The sequence below is a fragment of the Mya arenaria genome, chromosome 2 (genome assembly GCF_026914265.1).
Source record: "Mya arenaria isolate MELC-2E11 chromosome 2, ASM2691426v1".
NCBI classification, from domain to species: Eukaryota; Metazoa; Mollusca; class Bivalvia; order Myida; family Myidae; genus Mya; species Mya arenaria.
The window spans coordinates 22,268,304-22,291,202 of record NC_069123.1 but is presented as its reverse complement, the minus strand read 5'-3'; the positions used below and the strand labels follow the sequence as shown (position 1 = coordinate 22,291,202).

Genomic DNA, 22,899 nt, shown 5'->3' with positions numbered 1-22,899 from the left:
TGCAACAGTATCATGATTTTTCGAGCAACTTCTTGATATATCATGTGTATATCATGTATTAACTTGAAAAATGCAACTTATTACAAACAATAACCAAATCACAACGTCGGTTCGATGTCTAATTGCGACCTATATCCGACGTTGATCCAACGTCATGTGTTTGCTGAGTACATATCATATCGTATGAGTATCATCTCCGAGCCCCAGAATCCAGGAATAAGCCTTAAGATAAGGGGATCTGTTTTATAGTCAGGATGGTACAGAATAATATAAAGGTATTTCTCCGGATATTTAGTATAATATAAGTTATGGTATAGATCTCATTGTAACCGTTACCTCGCTTACTAAGTGGTTCATGTCCGGATGATCCGGGGAATGAGGTTTTCGAGGATTGTAAATAGAAGGGTGGTTACAAGATTTTAGGAAGATTAACAAAGCGTCCCCGAATTTGGGGGAAATTATATACAAAAAGTAGAGGCTCCGGTGACCTCATCAATAAGATGACATACATCGGAGAAAAGAATCGAGCACAGCCATTTCCGTCATACGCGGACATTACCGATTACCACTTCGGCAATTCTCGGTTTTAACGGGGAATCCCGAGCATAGAAAATGGCGCTTGATAGGCTAAACTCTAGGTGGGAAAGGTGTGATGATTAAAAGGTGATTTTATTTGTTTGACCGAGAACTACGGACTTATCCTGAAGTAGGAAATACTGTACTTAGTTCTACGATATTTAGAACTAACTGATAACCTTTGTAAACTGGCTAAAGGGGATTTTAGAGAATATTGGATATGGGCCGGAGAAGATTGTTATTTTTAGACACAAATATAAACATAGTACATGTGTACATGTATAATACGATTTGATTAAGACAACATGACGAGCGCTGCCTAACATTGCACCCTCCCCGAAAAGGCATTCGGACCCAGAATGAGTATGAAAAGGTAAGCTTATAACGTTATAGCTAATTGGTAATAAATTTACAGATATCGGGATACTTGATAAACAAACGACACATGTAAGTGTTTTATGCTATCTGAACATGTTATTTGGCATACTGAGATGAATAACTGTGTTTAATAGTAGACAATAGTATTTTCGTAGAAATTTGAATTTATAACAAAGATAATTTCAAAATTGTGGCCGCGAGGAATCTCTGCGCAAGGACCGTTCGCTACTTTTTGCTGGGATGGTGGACGTCACGAGTCTGCTAAAGTAAAGAAATCGTCAAAAGACTCGTTGATGGCCATTTAGGTGGACTAATAAAGGGGGACTACTCGTCATACTGTTTACATAAACTTCTACTTCGTGAATCAATATCATTACTATATTGTAATTGATCAATGTCTGACCTCTTTTTATGCCCCCGAAGGTGGGCACAATAAAATCGCACCGTCTGTCCGTCCGTCCATCCGTCCTTCCGTCCGTCCGCCCGTCCTTCCGTCCGTCCGTGTGTCCGGCTCAATAACTCGTGTCCGGGCTGTAACTTTCCCTTGTATGGACAGATTTTAAAATAACTTGCCACATGTGTTCGACATACCAAGACGACGTGTCGCGTGCAAGACCCGTTTCCCTACCTCTAAGGTCAAGGTCACACTTAGTGTTTATTCACAATGGAGTGCTGCATAAAAGGACATAGAGTATAGGTTGTCGTGTCCGGGCTGTAACTTTCCCTTGTATGGACAGATTTTAAAATAACTTGCCACATGTGTTCGACATACCAAGACCATGTGTCGCATGCAAGACCCGTGTCCGTACCTCTAAGGTCAAGGTCACACTAAGGTGTTTATTCACAATGGATTGCTGCTTATAAGGACAAAGAGTATAGGTTATCGTGTCCGGGGTGTAACTTTCCGTTGTATGGACGGATTTTAAAATAACTTGCCACATGTGTTCCACATACCAAGACAACGTGTCATGTGCAAGACCCGTGTCCCTACCTCTAAGGTCAAGGTCACACTTAGGTGTTTATTCACAATGGAGTGCTGCTTATAAGGACATAGAGTATATGTTGTCGTGTCAGGGCTGTAACTTTCCCTTGTATCGACAGATTTTAAAATGACTTGCCACATGTGTTCGACATACCAAGACGACGTGTCGCGTGCAAGACCCGTTTCCCTATCTCTAAGGTCAAGGTCACACTTAGTGTTTATTCACAATGGAATGCTGCATATAAGGACATAGAGTATAGGTTGTCGTGTCCAGGCTGTAACTTTTTCTTGTATGGACAGATTTTAAAATGACTTGCCACATGTGTTTGACATACCAAGACGACGTGTCGCGTGCAAGACCCGTTTCCCTATCTCTAAGGTCAAGGTCATACTTAGTGTTTATTCACAATGGAATGCTGCATATAAGGACATAGAGTATAGGTTGTCAAATATGTTTTTTTTATGTTCAGAGGCAATTTAAAATAACTTGCCATATGTATTTGACACGTAAAGGCAAGATCAACTTTTCATGTACTGACCTTGTTCATAGGTCAATATCACATTCGGGGGCATTCATCGCATACTGTGACAGCTCTTGTTTTAACAACTTTCAACTTTAAATTAACTAACAGAGCAAATCAACGCTAAAGTCCAACTACACTTCATTCTGAACATACACATTTTAATGATGAATTTGCATTATCATGCTATATACATATTTGCATTTATAAATACCTAATGTTAGTTATAATGGGATAACGTTTGTCATCAATATTTGCAAAACATGATATCTCATTAATGATAATTATTCAACAATTTCAGACATATACATTTGCTCTATCCAGTCTTTCCATGGAGCCCCGGCCGGGAAGATTTCCATGACAAGTACTATCATAAATTATACAATATGCATGCACTCTATGAAATTAATATGTAACATAATATAGAACAAGGTGATTAATCTATTTACAATATTACATATTTCAGTTGACTGAAATTTTAAATGTGCTCATTGAATACCTAGAAGAATACTGCATTATTTACATCATTATTTATAATAGGCATATTTACAGTATCTGCTAGAAAAGGGGTATTGCCTTGTTCGTTGCCATCAGTACAGAAGCAGGAGTCAGGTATGTGTAAGTATCGGTAAATACTCTCATTAAAACTGTATTAACGTATCGGTGCACATATAAAATTTAGTCATACAAAAAGAGCTTGATAACGGTCCAATCTGTATCCTTAAAACCGTGGGGCTATCTACTCATAGTATAATATCGGTGGGGAATTCCCATCCCACAAAAATGCTTCGTATAAAATAGTAATGACAACATGAGTCTCAGACTGAGGGGACAATGTCAGCCCAAGCTACATGATTGTTATGATGCCTTTACAAATAATTCCATAATATCTCGTATCTATCTACCAGGGTGCCGAAACCATACAGAGATGTAATTAGTAAGAGGATTTTGTCCGGGTGGATGACACACGTCTGACCAGGAATCCTCAACAAAAGTGGCGGATGCAGTTGGTGTACAGAGCCAAAGCAAGAAACCAAATTAAATGGCGGATGCATAACAACTAAACAGGTGCGGTGACCTGGATGCAAGAAACCAACATAAACGAAATTTAGTGGCACACAAAACTTGCATGGGAGTTCAACTTACACAACTAGTCATGACTCGATTAACATCTTGTGACAAATCTTAGATCTACCAAACACTAACTATAACTAGTCCTAGGGGCAACAACTTCAACGAGGGGGGGGGCGGCATCTACCCCAGGCGCCTAATATAATAAAGAGACCTGCCGGGCCCTATATTTACCTAAAATGGTCGAGAACCTATTACATAAGGAGAACTAGGAGGTGACTGCTCCTAGCCCACCGGTCTCTAATGAACTATAAAATAGGGGGGTACCAAAAGTACCAAATATCTCAAAAAAAATGTAAGACCTCCAATCTCTGATCCAAAAGAAACCACACTCTGAGGAACTTACATGTGGATAGCTAGCAATTATAATCATGTATAAAAGAGGAAGGCCCAATCCCAGCACTAAAATAAACAAAATGTCTCTGTAGGTCAATCCAAAACCTCTTATCGAACCCAATTATCAGCCCCAAACGCCCCGTATAAAACACATAGCCCCAGCAACATCTCCGAAGAATAAATGTACTTCAGATTTATAAATCAATATAGTTTATAAACCCCATAAAATGTTTTCTACCTATTTACTATACTAGGTTAATAAATGGACCAACTACACTTAGTGATGCTCTTAAATTGCAAACAACAACAACAACAATATTTAGACAAAATAATATTCTTATTGTACCAGAAAGGAAAAGGAAAGTGACCTAATATTCCCCCCAACCTAACAATTTAGGTCAAAACCAGGCCAGTGTGGCAAGCTACATTAATACAACCAAAAGTGTACATGCTCAGGGCTCTCGCGAGGGGGCGACTTGGGCGAAGTGGTCGCCTAAAATTCCCAGACTTCGCCCATTTGTATCATCAAAGCGACATTGACTTCGCCGAAATTATAACACATTGTAAATCTGTCAATCAGCGAGTATTTGGCCACTGCCCCATTAGTCAAGACGTCGCAATTAGCCATTCATAAAATTTGGTAATCTCCTAATCCGATAATTGGGCGGTGTCATCCAATTACCAAAACATCGCCGGTAGGCGGAGCTATTGAATGCTTAACATATTTGATACTTGGTGCTATATTTCAATGAGTGAAAATTTAAGATATACTCTAGTCAACCCAGAAAATATTCTTAATATAAACAATGTAATTGTAAGCAATTATTGAAAGATTCTTAACAGTCCAATTTAATAATAAGATTAATAAAATCTATAAGGTAAAATAATTATTAATTTGAATGTCATTAATGTGTTGTCGTTGTCTTCAGGTCGTTGTTGTACGTTTTCTTCGTAATGGAGGCGTTCATGGGCATCATCAGCTCTCAGGTACTTTGGCAATAGATTTTGTTTTTGTTTATTATGTGAAACTGGGATATTACTTATGTTTTAGGATTTTTTCTTTGTACTCAATATTCTTGGTTAATTCTTTCAGATGGTAGAACATTGTTTCATTTCCAAAAGATCTTCCAGTGTGTTTGGCAGCAGTGATAACTGTATGGAAGCACCATTTCTAAGGTAGTTTAAAATGGTTGAGAAAAAATTTGGGCATCTGTCAATGAATATGTCGCCTCCTTCGTGATCTCGTGATATGTGGCTCAGTATGGAATAGGGGTCATTTTGTAGTGTGTGTTTAGAAGTATTATATATTCGACCTCCAATGTTTAGAATGATTTTGCTCTGGTTTTGCTGATTGATTGTGAACAACTTGTCCTTTAAAGCGTCATGGCTAAATGTGTCGTTGTCAATTGTGGGTTCAATTTCAAAAGTTGCTATTTCATCAGGGATGTCTTCAGGTGTTACGAAAATGTCAGAGTAATTCACTACTTTTCTGCGCTTGTCCAGATTTGAAATGATTGGAGTCACTATGTCTGTAGAGGCGTTCCTTTTTGTTATCTTATCAATTTTTTTTTATTCATTAGCTATTTTCTGGTTTAGTAATTTGAGTTAGCTCTTGGTTTATAACTATTCTTCTGTCTACTGCAACCAGCGGGGAGGTCATGAGAGAAGTTTGTTCATTATTGTTGCAGTGTATTTCTTTTGTTGCCAGTTTCGGAATTTTGGTGAACGTTGTGGGGGCTACCTCATTATGGCCTGCGGTCTTTTCTGTTTCTGGGATTAGGCTTTTGAATTTTGGTTAATGCTCTATTTCTGTGGAGATTTTGTTTTGTTGTTGGTTGTTTAACGTCTTAAGTTGTACTGTTTTGTGTTTATCACCCTTGTCATCGTGATTTTCTTTGCTTTTGTTTTCTTCATCTTCAGTGAAATTAAAATCTAGCTCTATGTTTTCGAAAGTGTTCAGGTCCCACATCTTATCAAAATAGTCACCCTCACTATCTTCTGATAGGTATAAATCGTCATGAAGTTGTGCCAGCATGCTTTCACTGTGAGATTTTGTTTTTCTTGGGGTTTTGGTTTGGCCTCCGTTTTTGAATCTTTTGATTGGAGTTTGGTTTTGTTGTTTGAATTATGCTCTTTAAGGGGAAGTTTAGTCATAGCATCTGATTTTGATTCTTTGGTTGTAGCTTTTATTTGGGTTTCCATCTTTGGTTCTTTGGTTTCTGATTTCTGGTGGTTAGATTTAATATATTTAATATTTGTTTGTTAATCCTGTTTTGATTCTTTGGTTTGAGATGTCTGGTTTACTATGTTAATTTGACTTTTGACGGTGTAAGATTTCCTTTCCTTTGAATTTTCTGCTTTCTGTTTAATTCTTGTTGTTAAAAAGTCGTTCATATCCAATTGTTTCAGAGCTTTCTCGGCTGCACTACCTTCAATGTTCGATATTGAGCTAAATAGGATGACATCTTCCAATCTCCCTCTCTGAGGGCACCTGTGGTCCTCTTTTCTGTTTATAATGGCTTGACATCTCATGCATTTATATCTAAAATTTAGATGTGTCGTCTGTACGTGCCTTTGGGCGTTGGCCTTCTTGGTAAACCCTTTATCAATGTGTGGGCACAGGGTACACTGCCACTGTCTAGCCTGAATAATATCAAATTTAAGCATGTGAAGTATTTTGTCCTTGAAGATATGCACAATAATATGTGAAAGTGATTTGTATATATATTTTTTTCTCTTTTTCAGAAAAACTGAAAATGGGCTTGCCAAATTAATGGAGATACATTCATGGATTCTGAGTCTGGAGCTGATTCATCAACAAATTTTATGGTTAAAGGTAACAACCTGGGATCATGGATGTAGCAACACGTCAATCAGCTTGTATTTATTTTTATACTACAGATAAAAAAAACAGCACAACATCGATACAATAATACATGGTACACTAGTACAACAGTTTTTCTTCTTTGGCCTAGTTATAAAATAGTATCAGTTGTTGTTGTTCTTGGACTAGGCTTGAAGCCAGTTAGCATAATCATCATCCCGATAGTGTTTTAGTTTGTCGTGATGAACAACAAGTCTGGGAGAACTCTGTTTCAATTGAATACCATATAGAACATCTCCCCATTTCTTTGTCACGATGTATGGTCCTGTCCAGTAGTTTTGGAGTTTGGGACTTTGGTACTACATCCCTTTTTCCGTTTTGTATTGTAGTACCACACTGGCTCACCAATTTCATAATTGGTATGGAATTTTCCTTTGTCATAATTTGTTTTCATGTTCACGGCTGAATTCCCTAAATTCGTTCGTGCTATGTCATGTATCTCAGTTAGAGTGTCTTCTAGTTCAAGAACATATGTTGTTGTAAAATGTGATTTTTCATTTACAGGTTTCCCCAGGGCAAGGTCGATAGGCAAATTCATCTCCCGACCAAACATCATCAGTGACGGGGTGAAACCAGTGCTGCTGTGTAGACTTGAGTTGTAGGCCATCACAAGTAAAGGTAAATGGGTACACCAGTCACGCTGGTCCTTCTGTACAAATGCTGATAACATGTTCTGTATCACCCGGTTGATTCTTTCGACTAGGCCATCTGAACTTGGGCGTCCAACTGTTGTTCGTGTTTTATGTATTCCTAAAAGGTCACACATTTCCTTGAAAAGTTCTGACTCGAAGTTTGACCCTCTGTCTGAGAATAATTCTAGGGGAGTACCAAAAATACTGATGAATTTATCAATCTATTTCTGTGCCACATATTTGGCATCTATTTGTTTCAGTGGTATGGCTTGTATCCATTTTGAATTATAGTCACAAACCACTAGTATGTACCTTTTTGTCGGTTCGAGACAGGGTACGGGCCCTGGATATCAATGGCTATTCTTTCCATAATTTGACCTACTTGGTATAATTGCAATGGGCCTTTGGCTTTTCTTTGGGGTTGTTTTCTGCAAGCACATGTGTCGCAAGTCATACACCATTTTTCAATATCTCTACATCCCATACCAATGAAATCTATTTTATTCGGTGATAGGACTTTTTGTATCCTAAATGTCCAGCTGACTGTGAACTATGAGGTTGTTCTAAAACACATTTTCTAAGACTTTCTGGGACCACAATCAACCTTATCAAAACATGTTTTTCATTGGGAATTTTTTGAAGGAGTTTCTCATTTTCTATTTCTAGTAAGTCAAAGTTGTGCCAGTAATGTTTGATGTTTTGCCCTTTCTTAGAAATATCCTGCCATTCTGGTTTGTTTCCACTCTCTACCCAGGAAATTACATCCCTCAATATGTCATCTTTCCTTTGTTCTTCAGCCATGTTCTCTAGTCTTTCCACTGCGGACAATTCCTACTCTTCATTTGTTTGGGAATTAGGTTGGGTTGTGATTGTGCGTACCAATGCAGTGCCGTTTTCCTGGTATTTCCTCTCTGTTCTCTCACAGTGTTGGCAGTCTGTTTCTTTGCATGGTCTTCTTGACAAGGCATCACAATTGTTATGCACCCTACCGGCTCTGTGTTCAATGTTGAAGTTGTAGTTGGCTAGCACTTCTAGCCACCTAGCTAACTGACCCTCGCAATTTCTGAAGTTCATGATCCATTTTAAACTACCATGGTCAGTGCGGATTGTGAACGTATGGCCATAGAGAAAATGGTGGTAATTCTTGATGGCCAATATTATTGCATACAATTATTTTCGGGTGGTGCAATAAAAAAAATTCTGTGTTGGAGAAGCATCGTGAAAAGTAGCTAATAACCTTCTCTTGTCCTTCTTGGATCTGGCTCAAAACTGCACCAGCTGCTACATTCGACGCATCAGTATCTAATATGAATGGTAAGGTTTCAATGAGAAAAGCAAGAATTGGAGCTGAGCTTAGTTTTTGTTTCAGTTCAGTAAAGGAAGCTTCTGCATAGTCATCCCATGTCTCGGTCAGTGTGTGCAATGGTTTGGCAATTGTGGCAAAATGTGGGACCATTTTACGATAATAACTGCATAAGTCTAGAAATGATCTCAGTTGTCTGACATTTTCAGGTCTGGGCCAGGAACGGATCTTCCCAGTTTTCATTGGGCAAGCCTCAATTCCAAATTCACTAATTTGATGTCCTAGGAAACTTAACTTTGTTTGGAAAAGATGGCATTTCTTTGGACATAGCTTTAAGTTTGCTTCTCTTAATCTTTGGAACATTACTTTCAGACTGGCAAGGTGTTCATGAAATGTTTTGGAGAAACAAAGATCATCCAGGTAGACAAGACATATTTTGTAGGTTAAACTTTTTCAATAAGCCTTTCAAAAACTGCTGGGCAAGTGGCCATACCAAACGGCATATCTTTCCACTGGTACGTTTCACCCCCTATGCTAAAGGCTGTTACTGGTCGGTCCTCCTTCGCTACTGAAATTTGATGGTACGCAGATCTGCAGTCCATCGAAGAGAAATACTTGTTCCCAGACAAAGATTCAAGTGACTGATCTATCCTTGGCAGAGGATGAGCATCATATTTTACTTTGGCATTTACTTTCCTGAAATCAATACATAGTCTAACAGACTTTTTGTCAGATTTTGGCACATCTACGACAGGTGACAGCCATGGGCTTTGCGAGGGCTCTATTAAATCTTTATCTAAAAATAGCCTGTTCGGCTAACTCCTTTTTCGCTAATGGTAGTCGATATGCAGGGGTGCGTACAGGTTTATTGTCGCCCGTGTCTATTTTAAACTCTACTAAATCAGTATGGCCCATGTCCTCATCTCAGGAGCAAAATACATCATGGTATTCTACAAGTACGTTAGTAATCTGTTTGGCTTCAGATTCTGTCATGTTTCTGGTACTTCTTTCTATTAACTCTGTGAGGTGATCTGGTAGGGAACAAGATGTAGTTTGTGGTTTAGTGCTTGGCACCCAATTCTCATCCATGTTTAGGCTTACTCTGTTCACTGGTTGAATATTTATCTATTTAAATTTCAAATCTGTCAAAGGATCTAATACAGCTATGACAGTGTCTTTTCTTAAGGTGACAGGAACAGACTCAAAATTGGCTATCTGTAAAGGAATAAGATCGTTTTCAGGCTTGACAAGTGCTTTGGAGAGCACAACACTGTGCTTTTCTATGAAGGGTGGGTGCATTTCTGTGACACCTAGAGTACCTAAAGTAAATGTGTCGAGAGTTCTTCCGGTAATAACCATTTCACTGTCAGGGGGTATTTCTATGTCTTCTGTTATAGCAAAACGGCAGGGGCTTATGTGTAATTCATTTGTATGGCAAACGAACTCCTCCTTATTCATTCTAAAGACCTTCACTAAGTATTATGTCACAGTTATGGGACAGCATGAAATCTCTACCAATGATGCATTCATTGGCTATATCGGCAAGAAATAATGAGTATAAAATCTTCTGTTTTCCTATTTGTACCTCCACTTCAATTTTTTCATGAAACCTAGCTGTGTTTCCAGTGATACCCAATAATATGTCAGAGGTAGGTTGAATTAAGGGCTTTTCGCTTTCTGCCCATGAATCGAAGCTATTTTTGCGGAGAAGAGTAATATTGGATCCAGCGTCTATCAAAGCTTTTATGTTTTGGGATTGTATTTGTATTGGGAGAAATAACCCCTCATGTATTGATTTTCCAGATACGTTTCTTACTGAGTTTGGTCCCTGTTCCATGTGAGTGGCTGTGGTCTCCTTATGGACCTCCAAGAAGACTGTTGAAGTTTCCCGAACTGTTTTGGTTCTGACTTTGGTAGTCTGAGAAACATATGTTGTTGTTTGGCGTGTTTGAGTAGTAATTACCATTTGGTATTGGTCTCTGTGACCTATTATTGTAGTCATTTCTTAGGTAGATCTTTCTCAGAGGACCTTGCCAAGCATTTGGCCTGTCTGGGTATCTAGGGCTGGTTCTGGTAACTTGCTCTTAGTTGTTAATTGGTCGGGAGTTCTGATTCTGTTGTGTAAAGTTATTCAGGGCTTTGGTCAGTTGCTCTATTGTATTATTTAAAGTTTTGAGGTTTTCCTCCCCTACTTTATTTTCAGTGGTAGGGTTTGTCGAGGAGTATTGACGGGTACTGTTTGTGTTACAGTTTTGTGGATACTGGCCCTCAGAATTTCTCTGGTCATGTGTCCTAAGTCCAGCTGTTACTGGGATTGTCTCGTATCTTTGCTTGTCTGCTATTTTATAGGCCTCTAGTCTTGTTGCCATTTGCTCTGCTTGGGAAAGTGTTTTTGGGTCGGCTTCTCTCAGTTTCAATCTCATCTCTTGCTCATTGAATGAATCAATGAAGTGGTTTTTGGCAATGGTCTCCAGAAACTCAATGTGTGCATTTGGATAAGCTAAGATTGTCATCTTTTTGATGTCTTGGGCAAGGTCTGAAATACTTTCTCCTACTTTTCTGGCTCGTCCCCTTAGCTTAGCTCTGAAAACTTCTTTCTGGTTAACAGTTCCATATCTTTCTCTCAGTTTCTGTGTAAGGACATTAATGCCTGTTCTTTCATTTCTCTGGAGTTCAGTCAGAATCCCTCTAGTACTGCCTGTTAGGCTGCTAGCTAGGTACAGTCCTTGTAAATATGGTGACCAACCATTTATTTGACTGCATATTTCAAAGGAATTGAGGTACTCATATACGTCATCTTTCCCGTCATATCTTGGGGGTTTTACTCTAAAATGTGGGTCAGGCTGTTCAGGGTTGTTGCCTCTGTTTTGGGGGTTATCTCCCCTTGCCCTGTAAGGGTAGGCAACTCTACATGCTGTGTCACCTCTATCATAGTGATTCCTTTAGGAAAGTCTATCTCTAGGTCAGGGGACGGGTTATGATATGTGGTGTTGGCTCTCTCTGGGAGGTGGGTACCAAAACTCGGATCCTTATTGACATTTCGTGACTCTGATGGGTTCTGCAACTGGGTAACTGGGCTTCGGTTAGGTTGGGGTGGAATGTTCGGGTCATCAAGGGAGATAACACCGTCACGCATGTTTTGATCGCTTAATGGTCTGATACTAAAAGGAGTAGTCTCCCTTTGATCAGAGCAGCTGCTTAAATCAAGGTTCATGTTTCTGGTATTGTCAGGATCTTCCTCTCTACACTGGTCATTCATGGTATTACTCGACTGGAAGATGCAGCAATAATCATTGCTTCATGAACAAGAGAAATATGATTAATATAGTCTTTTAAATAATTCCTTATGGCTCAACCCACCATTAGAGTAACAAACACATGTTACCGGTTTTATTGGACGGTACTGCGAAGCAGTGCCGTTCATAGGTATCATGCTACTTTTCGACAGGCATGCATCATTTGGTCCCCGGCTTCATACCTCAAACAGAAGCGTCCAGGAACCAGTTTTAAACGGAAGTGCACGGCCAAATATAATAAACCTTTTGTCCGCTATTCATAAGTACGCGAGTCAAGTAGCGCCCAAAGGCGGCTGATTCATATTGTAAAATATATTCTTCGACTGTAACTCCACAATATTCACAGTGCATTGTTAAATAAAAACACAATGGTTACACATGAATTGCTTGTAGGTTATACCTTTCTCTTATGACACTAGTATCATGCTACTTTTCGACAGGCATGCATCATTTGGTCCCCTGCTTCATACCTCAAACAGAAGCGTCCAGGAACCAGTTTTAATCGGAAGTGCACGGCCAAATAAAATAGACCTTTTGTCCGCTATTCATAAGTACGCGAGTCAAGTAGCGCCCAAAGGCGGCTGATTCATATTGTAAAATATATTCTTCGACTGTAATTCCACAATATTTAACAGTGCATTGTTAAATAAAAACACAATGGTTACACATGAATTGTTGGTAGGTTATACCTTTCTCTTATGACACTAGTGTTTCATGAAAAACTTATTCAGATCGGCTTCTTTCAACAAAACATCGCCATTTGGAACTATCTTAGCAGGTGCGCGTTGTCTAGTGCTAAAAGGCTGACCCGAGAGCTGACCATATATAAATGAAGAGGGAAAACGCTGGTCAGAAAATTGAATTATTTCTGTTGAATTAATTTTAATGGGTTATTTTGATTTCCTTGTACTATTGAATGTATTATACCTGATTTATTATAAATATTTGTATAATTTATAAGAGCGTTTAGTTAAAGATGGATGACTTTGTAATCATTTGTAGATATAGAAGTATCAATCTAGATCTAGACCATACCACGTACATTAAATAAATTTCAAAACTCGGCGACCCATATAACTTAAAAAAAATATCAAAATATTTTCATTCATTTTTTGGTCAGCCTTTTTCTTTATATCCATTGTTCAGCCCTTAGGTCTGCCTTTTAGTATTCAAGGAATTTGATTGATATGTTTCAAATGATGTATGAATTCACATCGTTCCAATCATCAGCCGGCAAGTTTCGGTGAGTGACTCCTTACAATAGAGTTTTCGAACGAATTTAGTTTGTTCTTTATTTTGGTATCTTTTTCTGATATTTTGAAAATAATATGTAGGACCACATACAGTTGAAAAATTAGTTCGGTCAGTGATTAAACTACAGATATCTTACTTTGTAGGAAATTAGAAGTTTTGTTGCTGTTATTATTTTCGTTCACGGTTCAGTTAAAATTCTTCATATTGACAGGAGTCCTACACACGCTGTCACAGAACAAAACAAGGACTATGAATGCGACTGACTCTAACACAGGGGCCAGAAACAAATTATTTAGGTTTGATTTGTGTATTAACTGTTTTTATTGCAAATGCTAAAATTTCATGGTGTTGCAAGTATCGAGTGTGCACTTTCAAATAATTCAGTTCTTTTCCAAGAACTCAAAAAAGCTATTACAGGTCAAGATCGCTTTATTGGGAGATTTCAATTATGCTCAAAAAGAAAGGGCTTCTATTGCACACTTATATCATACCAATTTCAATCTACGCCAGTTAATAGATTCAGTTACAACTGATTATGGCTCATATTAATACCATATATACACAAACTTGGATTAAACTTGTTTTAAGATCTTACGGCACTCTAGAGTCATACTACTCTGATCACATACCATTGTACCTTGTACTGAAAGTAGACTAAATTTTAGTTAAATGCTATAATATGATTGACAGTAAGTTACGAACTATGCTTCTTTGACTGAAAAAGTGCTCACAAAAGCAACAATGCACCTCGACCTGCCTGACTAATATAATAACTAGGTGTTTACACAATACCATATTAAGAAGACTCTGAAGTCTGTATGAATGAATATTTAACACCCCTGACATTGAAAGTTCCTCCTTTAAACATGACTAATAAATAGAGTAATACTTTCTTCTTATCAAAACTGATATTGTGCAAAACAATGTTAGATGTTTTTGTGTATCAATGACTCGGTAAAGCCCTCACTGGGGGCTGTATTTATTAAGCAACTTTGATTGAAGATTATTATAAGTGAAGCCAGTGGTCGAAATTAGCACCAGCCCACAAGCTCTGCACTGGTAAAATGACTTCCGGGCTTGCTCAAATTCTGAATTTTATATAGCACGGCTTGTTCAAAAATATGATTCCATGCAATAGCATAAGAATTCGGGCTTGTTCATCCAAAAGTCTTATTTCGATTACAAGGATAAGGCTAAGATCAATACTGAATACTGGCCCTGGTCTCAACATTTATCACTGTATAGCAACACTATTAATTCAACCGTTACTTTATCATTTTGAATTATCATTTTGAATTATTGATTGGAGTTGTTTTAATTTAAGTCCAATACCCTACATTCAATTGACTTAATACTTCATGAAGTTGTTCAGGGCCATCACAGGATGAGGTTAGTTAACACCGTATTATTCTTTAAACAGATTATGACCCCTGATTGACTATGGAACTTAGGTTAAAGTTTTAGGGCAAGTTGGAATATTAATTAATAACTTCTATATCCTTTGTTCAATTGACTTAATACTTCACACAGTTGTTCAGGACCATCACACAATGAGGTTACATAACTCCATTTTCTTAATACAAGTTATGGCCCCTGATTGACTTAGGTAAAAGTTTTAAGGCCAGGTTAAAGTTTTAGGGCAAGTTGGGATTTTCACTGAAAACTCCAATACCATTCATTCAATTGACTTAATACTTCACACAGTTGTTCAGAGCCATCACATAATGAGGATAGATAACTCCATATTATTCTTTACAAAGATTATGGCCCCTGATTGACTATGGAACTTAGGTTAAAGTTTTAGGGCAGTTTGGGATATTGTTTAATAACTTCTATACCCTTTATTCAATTGACTTAATACTTCACACAATTGTTCAGGACCATCACCCAATGAGGTTACATATCTCCATATCCTAAATACAAGTTATGGCCCCTGATTGACTTAGGTTAAAGTTTTAGGCAAGTAAGAGTTAAGGGCAAGTTGGGATTTTAATAAAAAACTTCTATACCGTTCATTAAATGCACTTAATAAAATTCAAAATTATTTACGACCATCTTACAACAAGAAACATAACTCCATTTTAAGCCTTAATACAAATTATGGCCCTTGATTTTTTTTTTTATTTCCTTCTTAACCACATTTTCAAAATGGGAAATCAAGTTATTTAAATGACTTGCGTCATTGTTTGAGCGGGCTGGTGGGAGGGCAGCATCAAAGTCACCTTATGTATCGAACAATTTTAGTTAGGTTTGACATAAAGATACCAAACTTGGTATTATTACATCGTTATTGTATTCTAAGTCAAAGCGGCGTAGTCGAGCGCGCTGTCTTACGACGGCTTTTGTTGATATATTGTAATCATTTTCACTCATTGCATATTCTTTCTGCTACAATGTTATAGCGTTTCATGTGTATCATTTAGATTCATCGTTTTTACATTATTACATTTTGTACTTCACTCATGATTCAGTGCTTATCTCATTTTATGTAAATTTCTTCTTGTTCAATCGTAAATAATGACAAATGCTGCTCAAAAGAGTGTGATAATGGATATACTCTTCCTGTCATTCATGTTATTTGATAACTGTCAGCTGCGTCATCTTCCATGAATTGCATTACTTTCACTTTGCCTCAGATTTAATAGTATGTGTGGTGGTTTTATGTTGTTGCTATTAGAACAGGGGTTATTTTGATAAGCCAAATATCCTGTACATTATAATTTTACCAAAGTAGTTCATTATAGATTCATATTACACTACAGACTGGTTAATTGTAATGGTAAACATTTTTTCAATTCTTTTAAAAGAAATCCATCCTTTGATATAGCCTTCTTATTACACCATTGTTTCCTAGAGCTTTACCTTGCATTTTTGTCATTCAGGCATGGTTCAGTCTGTTTTAAGGAAAAATTGAACTTGCTGATTTTGGTACTTTTGGTTCACCCCCAATTGATCTAATAAACCCTGGTTTAATATTGGTAATTATGGAGAAATAAAGACATACTTTATAAGTAATATTAATTGGACTCAACTTCAGACCTATTCAAATTATGAAATAAAATACTGCATAATAACTTTTATTAAATCATAGACCAACTATAAAAACGCACAAAAGGGAATGTTTCCTTTACATATACCTTGTTCTTTTTTTCTGAAATTGAACTGCTGGTGTTGAGGCATTGGTCTAAAACAGGTGTTGTTGACTGTTGATATGTAAATTTAACCAGCTACGATAACAACATCATATGCATACACCACTGTCAGCATTTTAACTGCTACAGCTAATGAAGAACCTCCAATAGCTATACTCTTATATAAGCTGCCATTTATAAATCATATTCAACATTTTATTGTTTTAATCTATTTTGGATTACATTTTTCCTTTGAAATTCATTAAAAACATTTACAACCTATCAATAAAATTTATATCCGTATGCACTTCAGTGTTCGTGTTTTGTGGTTTCCTTCTTACCAAAGCCAAAATAGTTGTTGTCATAGCCTATTAGTTGTTACCCAATTTTTCAACATTGCCGTGCTTAAGCTAGGCCTAAAAAGCAGAAGGCAGTGACCTGCTTCCCTTTCCCGACTCCTTGCTGTATTACTATTCCCCACTGTGCCCTTTTGTTAGACAGAACTTCCATCAATACTTATGAATTATATTTGATATTCAAAATGTCAATTAAAAAAAAAATATAATAATACAGACACATAATTGTGATACTTATTTGAGATAAAAGCAACCCTTACCATTTGTATTGGTATTGAGAGTAGTAACAACACATGCACAATATCTTTTGAACATTGACCCTTGCAAATGCTCCATTAGCGCTCTTTCAATGCACATCAAAAGATCACAGTCTGACCTTGCACCCTGCCCTTTTTTTCCTGAATTCCCACTTAAGAAACTTTCTTCTACAAAACAATACCAGACTAGGAGTGATGTACTGTCTGATTCAATCTCCTCTTTCCTTACATATGATATTCATATAACCAGTTGTAACTCTCCTGCTGCCAGCTTTAGGCAGTACCGTCCCTCAGCACTTTCAGTGCTTTGATTATATAAAACATTCAATAATCGAAACTGTACAAATCTGGATAAAATTCACATCATGTCATGGCTGTGCAGTAAAGTAACAATATATGTACATTTTTTTTTTTTGGCAGGTCAATTTGACGGAATGCGGTCCAAGAATAAAGATCATAACTATCCGGATAAAGGTCATTGGGTTCAAAGTATTGAATCCCGTGGAGCGATCCCGTCACAAGTTTTGGGCCCGTTGTGACAAGATGGTCAGTCCTACCCGGGGGAAAAAATCAAAGACCGCACGGGTGACCCGCCTTCCGTTTTATATAATTATATATTATAAATGAATAAAACAAATGTAGTTTCACTTTATTCTTCCTGTACTGTAAGGTATACATGTACAGTATATAATAACAACATTTGCAGAGAAAAGTGGTTTGCTTCGGCGACAATCCATCCCGCATCGTCCGAGTTTTATTTTAAATCTGTTCTATTTTAGGTATTTAAGAAACCATTCTCTTTCGTATGTTGTTATGAGTGATATACAGTATCGGTTTTTCCGGATAGTGTATTTGGTAAACGTCGATTTCGTCATCAAGTTTCTAATATCTCGGTGAATTGATGACGTCATAAGATAAAAGATTAAATGCGCTTGTAGAGATTCTTAGAATCGAAGTGCTCCCACAGGAATTTGACTCAGTGTGGTCAAAAATGATATATTAAGTCATTATATGACCAAAAAACAACAATTTCGGACAAAAACCTGGTCACTTATACTATCAATAGAGAAAGGACCGGCACTCCGGACGTGCCAAAAATCAGGTAAGTCAATTTTGATCTCCGTTTTCTTTTTTCCCACCGTCGGAATCTAAACATTCTGTACATTTTTGAAAAGCCCTATCCATAACCTTTGTGATGATATACAACACTTGACACTTCTATCGGAAATAAAAAAGAAATCGAGCAAACAATCATTCCTGACAGTGCGATCTTCCCAGGTCGGAAAAGTTTATAGAACCCAATGTAAAACAGTGTGATCAGAGTCAAGATCATGTAACGGTGGCATATAGCGACTATTCATCGACTGTTCCTAACATATACAAACAAAGTTTGGTAAATGCATCAATAAAAACCCTTTCTTGTGTTTATCATCCAAACTCAGTGAAAAACAACTTTCCGCGAATTACTTTCTGTCAATATCGGCCATTTATGTTTGCAAGCGCCTGGCTGATGGCCTTGAAGTTGACCTTGTTTTCGATTGGTCGGGCCCAGCGAAAATCCAATCGAAAACAAGGTCAACTTCAAGGCCATCAGAATGAACGGTGGCACGAACAGTGGTAATACAAGAAACAGTCATACGCCTAGTGGTCACATAAGAATGTACAGGAATACCACTAGTGGTCACATATAAATGTGCAGTTGTACGACAAATTGTCACATAAGAACAAACAGTGGTCACATAAGATTAAACAGTAAAACGACCAGTGGTCACATCAGAATGTACAGTGGTAAGACCAGTGGCCACATTAGAATGAACAGTAATACGACCTTGGACACATACAAATGTATAGTGGTCACATAAGAATGTACGGAAGTACGACCAGTGGTCAACTAAGAATGTACAGTTTTACGACCAGTGGTCACATGAATGAACAGAGATACGACAAGTGGCCACATAATTATGTACAGTCGTACGACCAGTAGCACATAAGAAACAGTAATACGACCAGTGGCTAAATAAGAAGGAACAGTGGTACGTCCAGTGGCAACACAAGAAGCAGTAATACTTCTAGTGGTCACATAAGAATGTACAGTAATACGACTAGTGGTCACATATGAATGTACAGTTGTACGACCAGTCGTCACATATGAATGAACAGTGGTACGACCAGTGGTCACATATGAATGAACAGTAATACGACCAGTGGTCAAATAAGAATGAACAGTAATACGACCAGTGGTCACATAAAACTATACAGTGGTACGACCAGTGGTCACATAAGAATGGACAGTGGTACGACCAGTGGTCACACTAGAATGTACAGTGGTACAACCAGTGGCCACACTAGAATGAACAGTAAAACGACATGTGGCCACATCATAATGTACAGTTGTGCGACCAGTGGCCACATACGAATGTATAGTTATACGCCCAGTGGTCACATAAGAATGTACAGAAGTACGACTAGTGGTCAACTAAGAATGTACAGTTTTACGACCAGTGGTCATATATGAATTAACAGTGGTACGACAAATGGCCACATAAAAATGTACAGTAATACGACCAGTGGTAACATAAGAATGTACAGTAATACGACCAGTGGTAACATAAGCATGTATATATATATAGTAATACGACCAGTGGTCGCATAAAAATGAACAGTGGAAAGAACAGTGGTCACATGATATATAGAGTCGTACGACCAGTAGCCACACTATTAAACCGTAATACGACCAGTAGTCAAATAAAAATAAACAGTAGTTCGACCAGTGGCAACATACAAAACAGTAATACGACTAGTGGTAACATACGAATGTACAGTAATACGACCAGTGATCACATAAGAAGGAACAGTGGTACGACCAGTGACCACACTATTATTAACTGTAATACGACCAGTGGTTACATAATAATGTACAGTGGTACGAACGTAGGCCATATGAGAATGTTCATTTGTACAACCAGTAGTCACATAAGAATATACAGTGGTACGACTAGTGACCACGCTATAATTAACTGTAATACAACAAGTGGTCACATAAGACTGTCGATTGTACGACAAGTGGTCACATAAGAATATACAATGGTACGACCAGTGACCACACTATTACTAACTGTAATACGACCAGTGGTTACATAATAATATACACTGGTACGACCACAGGCCACATAAAAATGTACAGTTGTACGACCAGTGGTCACATAACAATATACAGTGGTACGACCACTAGTCGCACTATAATGAACTGTAATACGACCAGTGGTCACATAAGAATGAACAGTGGAACGACCAGTGGTCACATCAAAATGTACAGTGGTACGACCAGTGGCTTCACTACAAACAATAATACGACCAGTGGTAAGATAAGAAACAGTAATACGACCAGTGGTCACATAATAATGTACAGTGGTACGACCAGTGGTCACATAAGAATGTACAGTTGTAGGACCAGTGGTCACATAAGAATGAACAGTCGTACGACCACTAGTCGCACTATAATGAACTTTAATACGACCAGTGGTTACATAATAATGTACAATGGTACGACCAATGGCCACAAAAGTATGTACAGTTGTACGACAAGTGCCCACACTACAAACAGTAATACGACCAGTGTTCACATCAGAATGTACAGTGGTACGACCAGTAGCCACATAATAATGTACAATGGTACGACCAATTGCCACATAATAATGTACAGTTGTACGACAACTGGCCACACTACAAACAGTAATACGACCAGTGTTCACATCAGAATGTACAGTGGTTCGACCAGTGGCCACATAATAATGTACAATGGTACGACCAATTGCCACATAATAATGTACAGTTGTACGACAACTGGCCACACTACAAACAGTAATACGAACAGTGTTCACATCAGAATGTACAGTGGTACGACCAGTGGCCACATAATAATGTACAATGGTACGACCAATTGCCACATAATAATGTACAGTTGTACGACAACTGGCCACACTACAAACAGTAATACGACCAGTGTTCACATCAGAATGTACAGTGGTTCGACCAGTGGCCACATAATAATGTACAGTGGTACGACCAATTGCCACATAATAATGTACAGTGGTACGACCAATGGTCACATAAGAATTAACAGTGGTACGACCAGCGACCACACTATAAACAGTCATACGACCAGTGTTCATATGAGAATGTACAGTGGTACGACCAGTGACACACTAGAATGAACAGTGGTACGACCGGTGACCAGACTAGAATGGACAGTAATACGACCAGTGGCTACATCGAATTTACAGTGGAACGACCAGTGGTCACACTAGAATGAACCGTAATGCGACCAGTGGTCACATAATAATGTGCAGTGGTACGACCATTGGCCATAACTGAATGTACAGTCATGTGTCCAGTGGCCACAGAAGACTGTATGGTGGTACGACCTGTGACTTCAATAGGATTAACAGTGGAAGGACCAGTGCCTACAACAGTATCTTTAGTGGAACAGCAGTATTCACAGTGGAACGACCAGTGCCTACAAAGTGCCTACAATAGTATTTACACTGGAACGACCAGTGGCTACAACAGTATTTACACGGGAACGCCAGTGGCTACAAAGTGCCTACAGCAGTATTTACACTGGAACGCCAGTTGCTACAACAGTATTTACACTGGAACGCCATTGGCTACAACAGTATTTACACTGGAACGCCAGTGGCTACAAAGTGCCTACAACAGTATTTACACTGGAACGCCAGTGGCTACAACAGTATTTACACTGGAACGCCAGTGGCTACAAAGTGCCTACAACAGTATTTACACTGGAACGCCATAGGCTACAACAGCATTTACACTGGAACGCCAGTGGCTACAACAGTATTTATACTGGAACGCCAGTGGCTACAACAGTATTTACACTGGAACACCTATGGCTACATCGAGTTTACAGTGGAACGACCAGTGGCTACATCGAGATTACAGAGGAACGAACAGTGGCTACATCGAGTTTACAGTGGAACGACCAGTGGCTACATCGAGTGAACAGTGGAACGACCAGTGGCTACATCGAATTTACAGTGGAACGACCAGTGGCTACATCGAGTGTACAGTGGAACGACCAGTGGCTACATCGAGTTTAAAGTTGAACGACCAGTGGCTACTACAGTATTTGCAGTGGAAAGACCCGTGGCTACAACAAATTTTACATTGGAACGACCAGTGGCTAATACGGAGTTTACAGTGGAAAGACCAGTGGCTACATCGAGTTTACAGTGGAACGACCAGTGGCTTCAACAGTATTTGCAGTGGAACGATCAGTGACTACAAAAATATTTGCAGTGGAACGACCAGTGGCTACAACAAATTTTACAGTGGAACGACCAGTGACTACAACAGTATTTGCAGTGGAACGACCAGTGACTACAACAATATTTGCAGTGGAACGACCAGTGGCTACAACAGTATTTACAGTGGAACGACCAGTGGCTACAACAGTATTTGCAGTGGAACGACCAGTGACTACAACAGTATTTACAGTGGAACGACCAGTGGCTACAACAGTATTAACATTGGAAAGACCAGTGGCTACAACAGTATTTGCAGTGGAACGACCAGTGGCTACAACAGTATTAATATTGGAAAGACCAGTGGCTACAACAGTATTTGCAGTGGAACGACCAGTGGCTACAACAGTATTAACATTGGAAAGACCAGTGGCCATAACAGTATTTGCAATGGAATGACCAGTGGCTACAACAGTATTAACATTGGAAAGACCAGTTGCTACAACAGTATTGACAGAGGAACGACCAGTGGCTACAACAGTATTTGCAGTTGAACGACCAGTGGCTTCAACAGTATTTACAGTGGAACGATCAGTGG

At 38.4% G+C, this 22,899-nt stretch overlaps 1 long non-coding RNA gene across 2 annotated transcripts; it reads left to right on the top strand.

Annotated features, from left to right (window-relative positions):
* Window positions 1-628: 628 nt before the first annotated feature.
* Window positions 629-17,590, top strand: LOC128221966 (uncharacterized). Of its 2 annotated transcripts, none has more exons than XR_008259039.1 (8): window positions 629-949; window positions 2,759-2,821; window positions 3,010-3,069; window positions 3,366-3,525; window positions 4,854-4,911; window positions 6,670-6,760; window positions 7,313-7,426; window positions 17,458-17,590. It is a non-coding gene; the product is annotated as an uncharacterized LOC128221966 (long non-coding RNA). The 2 variants fall into 2 exon arrangements; XR_008259038.1 differs by having other exon boundaries at window positions 3,010-3,075.
* The last annotated feature ends 5,309 nt before the right edge of the window (window positions 17,591-22,899 follow it).